The sequence below is a fragment of the Babylonia areolata genome, chromosome 6 (assembly GCF_041734735.1).
Source record: "Babylonia areolata isolate BAREFJ2019XMU chromosome 6, ASM4173473v1, whole genome shotgun sequence".
NCBI classification, from domain to species: Eukaryota; Metazoa; Mollusca; class Gastropoda; order Neogastropoda; family Buccinidae; genus Babylonia; species Babylonia areolata.
The window spans coordinates 9,918,346-9,932,609 of NC_134881.1; positions in this window are offsets into that span (position 1 = coordinate 9,918,346).

Here is a 14,264-nt window from a genome sequence, read left to right on the forward strand (position 1 = left end):
CTCTCTCTCTCTCTCTCTCTCTCTCTCTCTCTCTCTCTCTCTCTCTCTCTCTCTCTCTGTTGTTTCCGTCTCTGATCTCTCTCTCTCTCTCTCTCTCTCTCTCTCTCTCTCTCTCTCTCCCTCCCTCCCTCCCTCCCTCCCTCTTCCTCCCTCCCTCTCTCTCTCTTTCTGTGTCTCTATCTGTCTATCTATCTATCTATCCATGCATCTCTCCCTGCCTTTTTTTTTTTATCAGAATTCTATCAGTCAGGGGGAAGATTCTGTGAAACGTGAAGCGGAACGATAAGACTTCTGTCACAAGGGGACTGAACAGAGCAAAGAAACCCTGTGAACTGATGATGCTATGCTGTTAGTGTCTGGTGGTATTAGTTGCCTCTCTCTCTCTCTCTCTCTCTCTCTCTCTGTCTCTCTCTCTCTCTCTTTCTCTCTCTCTCTCTATCTATCTGTCTATCTCTCTCACTCACTCTATCTCTCTCTCTCATTACTATATTCATATACATTATCGTCATGAATGCAGGTATTATGACTATGTACTTGTAAATGCTTATTGTGCAATTGAGTGTATTTGAATGTTATATATGTATTTCTATAACCTTGCGTTATCATGTGAACATTTTGATTTCATTTCTCTTTGCTCTGAGGGCTGGATGTAAAAAAGCATACGCATGCTAATTCCAAATTCGTTCGTTCGTTCGTTCGTTCTCTCTCTCTCTCTCTCTCTCTCTCTCTCTCTCTCTCTCTCTCTCTCTCTCTCTCTCTCTCTCTCTGTTATTGAAATCCTGTCAGACGTAGGTAAGGATATTTACAAAACTAATTCCAGTCAGAGATGGAGGTGGAGATAGGAAGGGGATGTGTGAAACACGAACCAGAATGACTGATAAGATGAGTTCTGTCACAGGAAGAAAGTTGGAGTGCACGCGCACGCGCACGCGCACGCACACACACACACACACACACACACACACACACACACACACACACACACGCAATGTCCTGCAATGATCGTTCTGTAAATGACAGCTTTGGTGGCAAGTCTCCGTCCAGCTCCTTCCCTCCCCCCTCCCCCCCGGACCTCCCCCCCCCCCCCCGCCCCCCATCTTCACTCACTCCCAATCCCTATCACGACTACCACCTCCACCACCACCACCCTTCCCTTCTCTCTATCCTCTCCCTTCACCGCAACAGCAACACCTCTCTTCTCATCAGTGGAAGTCTACAGCCCCACCCCCCCCCCCACCCCCACCCCCCCAAGGAAGGGTTCGGAGGTGGTGGAGTGGAGATGGGCGGGTGGGAGGGATGATGAGGTGGGTGGTGGTGGTGGTAGTGGTGGGGAGAGAGGGTGGGGCAAAGTCAGAGGGGCCCGTGGGGGCCGGGGGGGGGGGGGGTTGGGGGGGGGTTGGAGGGGGAGGAGACTCAGCCACTGTGACTGACAGGGAGCCAGGAGAGGTGTGATCAAATTAGCTAGCGGGTGTCAAATGGGTTTCCAGTGGGCATGTATGTCGAAGTTGGGTGGGCTGAAGGGGGGGATGTATATAGAGGGTCGGGGATGGGTTGGGAGGGATGCAGAGGAAGAAGGGAGGAAGGTGGGGGGACGGGGGGGTGTAAGAGGAGAAGAGACTGAAGGGTTGTAGATCTACTGACGCGTTGGAGCAGGAAGCTTGAAACTTTGAGATAAAACCACAAAAAAAAGTGAGAAAGCAAGACTGTCATGGTCATCAGTTGTCATCTGGATCTTCGTTGTTATCAGAAAATTCGTTTATTTAAATGCCACTATCATAAACATTATCATAAATTCAACTATCAAAACCATGATTATTCACATGATGAATCACAAAACAAGACCATGATGATCAAATGATGTCAGTAAACATGAAATTCGAACTTTTCCTCAGGCATACAGGCACGTACGCGTGTGCACTTTACCGCCAAAAACTCTCCTCTGCGTTACCATCCAACCCTTCCTTGCATTACCACACAACCCCCCCCCCCCAACATATCCATCTAACCCTTACCTCACATTACCACCCAGCCACCCCACATTACCACCCAACCCTTCCCTACATTAGCAACCAACTGACCACCCCCAGCCCCCCTATATTACTACCCAACCCTCCCACACATTACCACCCAACCCTGCCATACATTACCACACAACTCTCTCCTATATCACCACTAAATCTTCCCTATTTTACAGCCCAACCCTGCCATACATTACCACACAACTCTCTCCTATATCACCACTAAATCTTCCCTATTTTACAGCCCAACCCTACCACACATCACCACCCAACCATGGACCATATTACCACCACCCAACTCTACCATACATCACCACCCAACCATTGCCCATATTACCACCACCCGACTCTCCCATACATTAACACCCAACCCTCCCAAACATTACCACCCAACTATCTCCTGTATTACCCACCAAGTCTTCCTTATGGACCATATTGCCACCACCCAACCCTACCATACATCACCACACAACCATTGCCCATATTACCACCACCCAACTCTACCATACATCACCACCCAACCACAACTCTCTCCTATATGTTTTTTTGTTTGTTTGTTTGTTTGTTTGTTTTTTGGTTGTTTTTTTTGTTTTGTTTTGTTTTTCTCAAGGCCTGACTAAGCGCGTTGGGTTACGCTGCTGGTCAGGCATCTGCTTGGCAGATGTGGTGTAGCGTATATGGTTTGTCCGAACGCAGTGACGCCTCCTTGACCAACTGAAACTGAAACTGAAACTTCCTTATTTTACAGCCCAGCTCTTCCATACATCACCACCCAACCATTCCCCATGATTATCACCACCACCCAACCCTCCCTCACATTATCACCCAACACTCCCCTTATAATCATCAACACCTAACCCTTCCACCCGTTCTCCCTCCCACTACTCACCTCTACCACCACCACCACCCTTCACCTGTCACCTCCACCAACTGACCTCCCCCACACCCCTTCTTCCTCTCTCTACCCGCTCCTCACACCACCAGTGGAAGAAGGCAGCCTGCAAGGGGGGAGGGGAGAGCGAGCAGGGGAGGGGCGTGATGATGAGGGAGAAAGAGGGGGGGGAGGGGCAAAATGAGGGGGACTCAGACAACTATGACTGACGGGGAAACTGGCAGAGGGTGTGATCAAATAAGCCTGCGGGTGTCAAATGGGCTTCCAGTGGGCAGACATAACACGAAGAGCTGGAGACCAGAGGTGGGTAACGAGGACATTAACCACACAGATGTGACGATCAGGACTCAGATTGACTGCAGATCATGCTGGACATCACACCCAGACGAACAACCAGAACCTCACCCCTTATGTAGACAACCAGGACTTTGTCCCTGGAACGTCTGAAAAACAACCAGGAAATCAACCCTTTACAGACAACCAGGACATTCTCCCTGGAACGTCTGAAAAACAACCAGGAAATCAACCCTTTACAGACAACCAGGACATTCTCCCTGGAACGTCTGAAAAACAACCAGGAAATCAACCCATTACAGACAACCAGGACATTCTTCCTGGAACGTCTGAGGAACAACCAGGAAATCAAACAACTAGGAAATCAACCCTTTATAGGCAACCAGGACTTTAATCTCCCTTGAACATCAGAAGAACAGCCAAGACATCATCAACCCACTACAAACAATCAGGACTTCCCCCTCGAACGTCGGAAGAACAACCAGGGCAGCAACCCTTTACAGACGACCTGGACCTTTTCCTTGGAATGCCAGATGGACCCCCACTACAGACAACCTGGACCTTTTCCTTGGAATGCCAGATGGACCCCCACTACAGACAACTTGGACCTTTTCCTTGGAATGCCAGATGGACCCCCACTACGGACAACCTGGACCTTTTCCTTGGAATGCCAGATGGACCCCCACTACAGACAACCTGGACCTTTTCCATGGAATGCCAGATGGACCCCCACTACAGACAACCTGGACCTTTTCCTTGGAATGCCAGATGGACCCCCACCCCCACCCCCACCCCACCCCACCCGGACAAACATCCAGGACTCCACCCTTGGAACAAGGGAACTTTCACCAATCGAAGAACCCAGCACACACAAACGTGACATTAACCCATTCACTGTGGAACCTTGATGAAAAGTGATCAGTGTGGCACGAGTTTGAAAGGCAGTCACTACATTTCTTGTGTGTGTCCTTATCAGTGATGCATTTACTTGGAATTCTCTGCCTATTGCTCTGAGACAAACAACTCATCTTTCTACCTTCAAAGCAAATCTTAAAATTTATCTCTTTAAAAAATACTTGTCATGACTCAAATAGTGCTGTTGTCCCAGGCCCATGGCAATGTGAGTGTGTGTGATGGGAGAGTAGAGAGAATGGGGGTTGGTAGATGGATGGTGGTGGTGTGGTTCGAAAGGGAGAATGACCCGATTTTTACCCCTTTTACCTTTTACAATTTTTACAAAATCTGTGGAATGCAGATTACAATTATGCTCCTTTTTACATGTATGTATTTTAAGTGAACATTGCTGTCATCTCAGCCGTTTAATCATGTGTGTGTGTGTGCGTGTGTGTTAGTGTGAGTGTTGGAGTGTAATAGTTGTAGTATTGATAGTATGTTACTTTGTGAGTTTTATGCATATGCTTTCTTGTTTCACTTTAGGTACTGGATTGTAAAGCGCTTAGAGCTTGCTTATGCTTGTGTTATAGCGCTATATAAAACAATAATAATAATAATAATAATAAATAAAATTAATTTAATTTTGTCTAACAAAAGTATTACAACTCGAAGAGGAAAAATCCGATTAAAGAATGGTGTGACTTGACATCCTGACTTGCAAGCTCTTTCTTATCTCATTGAGGAGACAGCCCCCTCTCTTTCTTTCTTATCTCAGTAAGGAGACAGCCCTTCACTTAAACAAGCATACTCGTCAAGAGCAGTCAAGGGTTTAATTTGTTAAACCCCCTTGTGCGTCATAGAACGTATCACGTGCGTACATAGTGATGTCGAATGGCGTTACCAGAAGAAGGGAGATCACTCTGGAAGGCTGAAAATTCAGACAGTTTATCTAGAGTGGTATGTCTCCAGACTTTTTTTCTCAGTTTGAGGCTGATTGATTTCGGTATTGTATTATGACTTGAAACACCGCTTTCTACTGTGTTCCCCTCCCTCCTCCCCACCTCCCCCCCCCCCCCCCCCCCCCCGGCACTGAAGGGGTTCTAAACTCACATCTCACACAACCAGTGGGAACTTGAAGAGATGGTAGTAGGTTGGAAGTGGGGGAAGCTAAAGGACCTGTCTTGCTGTACTTATCAGGGGCTTCTGGGTAAAGAAAGTGAACATGGATAAATGAAAACTAAAAAGGCAAGGAAAAAAGGAAGCAAGAAGGGAAATATTAAAGGGGAAAAAAAGAGAGGAAGGAAGGAAGGCAGGATGGATGGATGGAACAATGAAATAAGAGAGGCGGGAAGAAAGGATGGAAGAAAGAACAATAATAAAAGAAGAAAGAAAAGAAGAAAGAGAGGAAGGGAGGGAGGGAGGATGGAGCAATGAAAGAGAAAAAGGTTTAAAGAAAGGAAGGAACAATGAAAGAAAAGGGAAAGAGAGAAAGGAGAAGGAAGGATGGAAGGAAAGAAGGAACAATGGAAAAAAAAAAGACAGAAAGAAAGAAAGAAATGGAAATAATTTCTGGTCGTCTAGATTCTATTTCCAAAGGCTGGGTTCTTAGAGTTTTTTTCAAGGATCGTTTTGTCAATCACTGCTTCAATCCCGGGCCCGACACGATGCTAATCAGTGAGGCACGTGAAACCCGAACCGGAATGATGATAAGGTCACATGTGCCACAGGGGACTCAGGGGATCAGAAAGTGCTGCCTAATGACCATGCCGTAATGATAGCGTTCAGTGGCATTCTCAGTCCCCCACCCCACCCCACCCTCACACCCCTCCACCACCTCTCCCTCCTTCACCTATACTCTCTCTCTCTCTCTCTCTCTCTCTCTCTCTCTCGCATGTTCACTCTCCTTCTCTCTCTCTCTCTCCCTCCCTCTCCCCTCTCTCTCTCTCTCACTCAGTGTTCAGTGTTCTCTCTCTCTGCGATCTACTCTTTTCTGAAACCCAATCAGTGGCAAGTTCTCATTTTGATTTTTTTTTTTTCTTAAAATAAATGATAGCAACGTTTGATATAGACGACGACGACTATGATGATGATGATAATGATGATGATGATGATATGGCAACAACAATGACAACAACATGGTCATCAAAACAATGCCCTCGTTACAGATGCACATGAATCAAATTTGCACGCACCCCCCACCTCCCCAAAGACACCCCCCCCTTCTCCGCGCCCACCCCCTCCCCCGACCCACAATCACCACCACCACCACCACCACACTTCTCTGCCAATCAAACTCACCTCTTACCTACACTCCAAGCTTTCCTCTCAATACTTCCCTGGCCATGACCTCCCCCATCTCCCTTCCCTACCCTCACAGACTTCCATCCCATCCCCCCAACCCCACCACAGCCCTTCGCGGAACCCACAGTGGAGGAGACAACAGGTTCCGAGGCTCACGAGCCAGCGATGTCATCAGCCAGAGAGACAGACAGGGCCGGGCAAAGTCAGGGCTCAGACACTGTGGGCGACGAGGAAGAGGAGGAGAGAGGTGTGGGAATCACATTAGCCGGCACTGTCACCTGGGCTGACAATGGGTCTCTGGGGAGGACACAGGATGGGGACGGGAGTGAGGGGGTGTGTAAGTTGTGGGGGAAGGGGAAGAGGTTGGGGTGAGAGCAGAAGCAGCCTTGCAGGCTATCTATCGTAAGTGGAGTGATGGCCAAGAGGTAACGCGTTCGCCAAGGAAGCGAGAGAATCTGAGCGCGCTGGTTCGAATCACGGCTCAGCCGCCGATATTTTCTCCCCCCCCCCCCTCCACTAGATCTTGAGTGGCGGTCTGGACGCTAGCCATTCGGATGAGACGATAAACCGAGGTCCTGTGTGCAGCATGCACTTAGCGCACGTAAAAGGACCCACAGCAACAAAAGGGTTGTTCCTGGCAAAATTCTGTAGAAAAATCTACTTTGATAGGAAAAACAAATAAAACTGCACACAGAAATTTTTTTTTTAAATGGGTGGCGCTGTAGTGTAGCAACCCACTCTCCCTGGGGAAAGCAGCCCGAACTTCACACAGAGAAATCAGTTGTAATAAAAAGAAATACAAATACAAATAAGTTATGGGTTTGGAGGGAGGAGGAAGTGTCGTGGAAAAAACAGACAAGAGAAAGACTGAGGGGGTAATGGAGTGAAAGAGAGAGGGAGAGTTCAGTAAATCTAAAATGAAAGAAATTACTGAATGTGTGTTTTCCACTGTTGTTACAGAAAAAAGAATGAGGGAAGGAAAGAGAGGAGAAGGGAGGGTGTGAAAAAAGAGGAAAGAAGAGATATTGCTGTTTCTTGATTGTCATTGAAATTCGTTTGGTTCTGAGGAGAAAAATGATGATGTCTGCGAAAATGATAATGACAAGCATGATCATGATAACAACAACAATCTCGCCATCGAATAACCATCTCAGCGACAGACCAGACCAGGGGCAAGGGTCAAAATTGTACAGCACACCACCACCCCTTCCCCCAACCCGTACACCCACCCACCCCTTCATTCTCCCATCACTCACCTCATCCCCTGCAACACCCTCCCTCCCTCCCTCACTCCTCAACTCTCTCCTTACCACCACCACACCTCCCTGACCCCTCTCCCCCACCCCTACCCCCACCCCCACCCCCTTTCCTCACAAGACCCAGGACGGAGGAGGAGACAACAGGGTCCGAGGCTCACGAGCCAGCGATGTCATCAGCCAGAGAGACAGACAGGGCCGGGCAAAGTCAGGGCTCAGACACTGTGGGCGACGAGGAAGAGGAGAAGAGAGGTGTGGGAATCACATTAGCCGGCACTTTCACCTGGGGCTGACAATGGGTCTCTGGGGAGGACACAGGATGAGGACGGGAGTGAGGGGGGGGGGGGTGTAAGTTGTGGGGCAAGGGGAAGAGGTTGGGGTGGAGGTAGGAGGAGTCCTGTAGGCTATGGTAAATTACTGCTTTGGAAGGAGGCGAAAATGTCGGAATATACAGAAGAGAGAAGGAAGGAGGGAAAGGAAAAGGGAAAGAGAGAGTTAGAGTTCAGTAAATCTAAAATGAAAGAAATTACTGAATGTGTGTTTTCCACTGTTGTTACAGAAAAAAGAATGAGGGAAGGAAAGAGAGAAGAGGGGAGGGTGTGAAAACAGAGGAAAGAAGAGATATAGCTGTTTCTTGATTGTCCTTCAAATACGTTTGGTTTTGAGGAGAAAAATGATGATGTCTGCGACAATGATAATGACAAGCATGATCATGATAACAACAACAATCTCGCCATCGAATAACCATCTCAGCGACAGACCAGACCAGGGGCAAGGGTCAAAATTGTACGGCACACCACCACCCCTTCCCCCAACCCGTACACCCACCCACCCCCTTCATCCTCCCATCACTCACCTCATCCCCTGCAACACCCTCCCTCCCTCCCGCACTCCTTAACTCTCTCCTTACCACCACCACACCTCCCTGACCCCTCTCCCCACCCCTACCCCCACCCCCACCCCCTTTCCTCACAAGACCCAGGATGGAGGAGGAGACAACAGGTTCCGAGGCTCACGAGCCAGCGATGTCATCAGCCAGAGAGACAGACAGGGCCGGGCAAAGTCAGGGCTCAGACACTGTGGGCGACGAGGAAGAGGAGAAGAGAGGTGTGGGAATCACATTAGCCGGCACTGTCACCTGGGGCTGACAATGGGTCTCTGGGGAGGACACAGGATGAGGACGGGAGTGAGGGGGTGTGTAAGTTGTGGGGGAAGGGGAAGAGGTAGGAGGAGCCTTGTAGGCTATGGTAAATTTCTGCTTTGGAAGGAGGCTAAAGTCGTGGAATATACAGAAGAGAGAAGGAGGGAGGGAAAGGAAACCGGAAAGAGAGAGAGAGAGTTCAGTGAAACAGGGAATGAAACTTTTTTTAGGGGGCGAAGGGTGTTGTATAGGGTATAAGTGGGTATACGTGGAAGGTAAGGGAAGAACGGGCCTTTGGTGGCCATCATGAGTTATAGATTCCAGGAAGGAAGAGATGAGGGAAAGTAGGGGGTGGAAGAGGGGTCGGGGGCAGGGGTGCAGAAGGAACACGCTGGAAAAAAGTTAATTATATTAATATGCAAGTGGGATGAGGGGTGGGGGAGCAAACGTGCAGAGAAATTAGAAATGGAGACAGACGTGAAGGGTGAGAAAGATTAGAGACGGAGACAAAGGCTGAGAAAAAAAAAAAGAAAGAGAGACAGAGGCACAGGGAGAGAGAACGGAGAGAGAGGGAGGGGGGGGGTCGTGAGCCCTGAATGATCTTGCAAACATCTACAACGAGAATGAAGTGAGTAAAGTAATGAACCACGGGGAGTGATGGCTTGTTTATTGATATGTTGGTTACCTGCACAATGTCATTCAATGTTTTAACAGTACCGGCTTGGAATGGTTTTGGTTGGCGAATCCCCCAAGTCTTGAAAAGGTTTGTTGAAGACACTCCCTCATCTCCATCTTCCACCCCCATCCAACTTCCACCCCCACCCCCATTCCATTCCCATACGCCATCATTGGATAGTGACCTATGTACTTACTAAGGCAAGGCATTGTGCCTGTGTGTTTTTCTTTGTGTGTGTGTGTGTTTTTGGTTTTTGTTGTTGTTTTTTGGTTGTTGTTGGGTCTGTGTGTGTGTGTGTGTGTGTGTGTGTGTGTGTGTGTGTGTGTGTGTGTGTGTGTGTCTGCTTGTCGTTTTTGATTCAACATGGGGACCCTTAAAACTCCTGGAAGGACGCCCCCAAAATGTACACAGAGGGCCCCTGGGACCCTTACATTTTGTCTTTCTTTATGGGAAACGCTGCTTCTTGGATGCTCCCGCGTAGCTGGACACACAAGGCAGTCAAGGCGCTCCATAGTTCACGATCATCGGCCAGTTTGCTGGCGTCAGTGACCCCATCGTCTGTCGACAAGTCTGATACCTTTCTCCACTGTTTGCCTCCGCCAGTTCACCAATACCCGTCCTCTCTATCTCCCGGGCTTTTAGGCGCTTCAGTTCACGGCTTGGCGTGTTATTCTTGCTGCTGAGACCTTCTTCTTCTTCTTCTTCTTCTTCTGCGTTCACTCGTATGCACACGAGTGGGCTTTTACGTGTATGACCGTTTTTACCCCGCCATGTAGGCAGCCATACTCCGTTTTCGGGGGTGTGCATGCTGGGTATGTTCTTGTTTCCATAACCCACCGAACGCTGACATGGATTACAGGATATTTAACGTGCGTATTTGAGCTTCTGCTTGGTTATACACACGAAGGGGGTTCAGGCACTAGCAGGTCTGCACATATGTTGACCTGGGAGATCGTAAAAATCTCCACCCTTTACCCACCAGGCGCCGTCACCGTGATTCGAACCCGGGACCCTCAGATTGAAAGTCCAACGCTTTAACCACTCGGCTATTGCACCCGTCGCTGAGACCTTCAAGTAGAGACGTCATTTGCAGATCATGGTTGACGCGAGAGGCTGGTGGCATCTCTGTCTGTGGCCCAAAGCCAACCGCGATGTACAATGAGATGTTTAAGTTCGATTCCATATTAGAGTTCGAGTTTGAGCTCTCTCTCTCTCTCTCTCTCTCTCTCTCTCTCTCTCTCTCTCTCTCTTTTTGTTTTGCTCTTTACATCACATTATTTTGAATGGAAGGTCGAACTGCACTTAATTGTACAAAATGATTTGATTTCGTTTTGGATTTGGTTTTCATCAATATTATTACTATTGATACATGTTGTTATTTGTATTATGAACCCCCATGTCATTAGGGCTGTAAAGCTATTGACATTAAAGTGTTCAGTGTTCAGTGCTCTCTCTCTCTCTCTCTCTCTCTCTCTCTCTCTCTCTCTCTCTTCAGTATAACTACATTTATATGCGTACATGTTTGTGTGTCTCTTAGAACAACGGAAGATGTGTAAGTCGGCCAAAGTGCTAATATCTTCACCGTTGGAAAATAAAGATTCATTCATTCATTCATTCTCTCCTCATTACTCTTTGACTTCTCTCTCCCTTCTCATCTCATTTCCTCTGTCGTTCTTTCATTATTCCCTCCTTTTCCTGTTGCTTTTTTTGTTTCTTTGTTTCTTTTTTTTTTTTAATTCCATCAAATCCCATCAATCTTTCGAAATAATTTTGACAGATCTGATCCAAATCGGAGACCTAAAAACGTCAGTGAAACATAAACCGGGATGATAAGACTTCATTGTTTTTTTGTGTGTGTGTGTTTTGCTCCAGGGAAGGAGGGGGTTCTGTGAGGGAGGTGGCAAGGCAATGAATATTGCATACTGATTTCGCTGTATTATTAGCTTGCAGAGGACGTTCTGGGGTCGAGGCCACGTGATGATTTTTCTTGTATTATTCTCTGTGTGTGTGTGTGTGTGTGTGTGTGTGTGTGTGTGTGTGTGTGTGTGTGTGTGTGTGTGTGTGTGTGTGTGTGTGTGTGCCCCCTCTATGTATACCTACGTTTCCTGTATTCGCTGTTTGTCGAAAGAAAGAAAGACGGACAGAGACAGACAGACAGAAGAAATAAGAGCGATTACATGAAGATTCGATTGTCAATAATGATAAATGTGTTCTCCATTTATATGACAGATACCTTCTTTGTCATCAAAATGCAATAGGCCCACTGTTCATTTTCTGAACCCTTAAGGAAGGAAGGGGGACAACCTGGTTCACGTGGACATTGTCAGGGGAAAGGAAAAAAAAAGGCGTCCGAAAAAACAAAGAAATTTTGTCATCTGCATCATCACCATCATGACCACCATCAGTACCAGCATCATCAGCACCAACATCATCACCATCGTCAGTATCATCACCATCATCAGCACCACCACCATCAGCATCATCATCGGTTTCGTCATCACAATCATAACGACAAAAGCAACGATGATGGCGACAACAATGATGACGACAATAACGACGGCAACGACGACGACGATGATGATGATGACGACGACGACGACGATGATGATGATGATGATAAAACAAGAGTATTCATGATACACTTCAGTTGTCTTCAAATAATTATTTCCAAACAGAGAACATAAAACATGTGTACGAACTAAGCAACAACTACAACAGCAATATATAGAAGAAAAAAAAGATGAGAGAAAAGAAGGGAAAAACATGGTTTCACATACCTAAATGATGATGATGATATGACGAAGCTGACGACAACAATGTTGTTGGTGATGATAATGATGATGATGATGGTGATGATGATGGGGGGGAAAAATAAGGACATTATCATAACACACTAACACTGCCTTCTAATAATTATTTCCAAACAGAGAAGACAGAATTGTGTTCGAACTAAACAACAACTGTAACAACAGCAACAACAAAAACAACAACAACGACGACGACGACGACGACTTTTTAAAACGTATGAATCTTATCCCCCCTCACCCCCCCCCCTCGCCCCCCTCCCCCCCCCTCTCCCCTCCGCACCCCCACATCCCTACAGCCTGTTTTCTGTCCACTCCCTTTCCAACCTAATCCCCAACCCCCACCCCTACCCCCCTTTCCCCGTTCTCACTTCTATCTCAACTTCTACCGCGAGACTAGGGAATCTGGCAATTTCTCCTCGAGGCTAAAGGCCCACTCTCACAATGAACAGAGAGGGGAGACAGGGAGAGAGGATTTGGCAAAGCCATGGCTGAGACATTAAATTGGGAAGGTGGCAAAGTGGTTAAGACAGCCTATCTTGCCCATACAGAGTCCTGTGAGAGTCTGGGTTCACATCCCGGTCTCGGCCTTTCTCTCCCAAGTTTGACTGGAACATGAAACTGAAGCGTGTAGTCATTCGGATGAAACGAACGAACGAACGAATCTTTTTTTGAATTATTTAATGAGGGAAGTGGAATAAGCATGTATATGGGTTGTTTTTTTTGTTGTTTTGTTTTTGTTTTGTTTTGTGTTTGTTTGTTTGTTGTTGTTTTTTTTGGGGGTTGGGGGGTTTTGGGAGGGGGGGGGGGTTGTTGTTGTTGTTGTTGTTTGTTTGTTTTTTACATCCAGCCCTCAGGGCAAGGAGAAATGAAATCAAAATGTTCACAAGATAACAAAAGGTTATAGAAATACATGCATGACATTCAAATACATTCAATTGCACAGTAAGCATTTACAAGTACATAATCATAATACCTGCATTCATGACAAAAATGTATATGAATATAGTAATAAGAGAGAGATAGAGTGAGTGAGTGAGAGAATGAAGGAAGGAAGGAAAGAATAAATGAATGAATGAATGAATGAATGAATTTTATTTCTGAGGACATTGGAGTAAGCAAACAGTTGTTTTCTCCAGTCCTCGAAGGGGAAAAATGTCAAAGGAAAAGGTATGAAGAAGACCCAAAGAAATGAGTAAATGTTAACAAATTCACAGAAAAAACGAGAAAAGAAACAACATTATAATACGCATCATAACTATAAGAACAAGTGGATAGTAAGCACATCATATATTACAATGGAAACACTACCACTTGGGTTGGAGTAGGCAATAACATAACATAAATAATGTATATGTGTGAAGACCACGCACAGACAGCAAATGACATGTCTAGGAGACGGCGCAATAGCCGAGTGGTTAAAGCGTTGGACTGTCAATCTGAGGGTCCTGGGTTCGAATCACGGTGACGGCGCCTGGTGGGTAAAGGGTGGAGATTTTTACGATCTCCCAGGTCAACATAAGTGCAGACCTGCTAGTGCCTGAACCCCCTTCGTGTGTATATGCAAGCAGAAGATCAAATACGCACGTTAAAAATCCTGTAATCCATGTCAGCGTTCGGTGGGTTATGGAAACAAGAACATACCCAGCATGCACACCCCCGAAAACGGAGTATGGCTGCCTACATGGCGGGGTAAAAACGGTCATACACATAAAAGCCCACTCGTGTGCATACGAGTGAACGCAAAAGAAGAAGAAGAAGACATGTCTAAGACATATATACAGTGGTTGAAACTCAGATGATTTAGTGAAAGTACACTGACAGTATAGATTATGTAAAGCTTGTACTGTGTCAGTGACTCAAATGAATCAGTTATCATGTAGCACTATACTGGAGTAAGCGGTATAGGAGAGCATGATAGCTAAATTACAATTAACAGACTGTGATACATATCATATGGTTTTAACCAACAACTGATTTTAATCAAA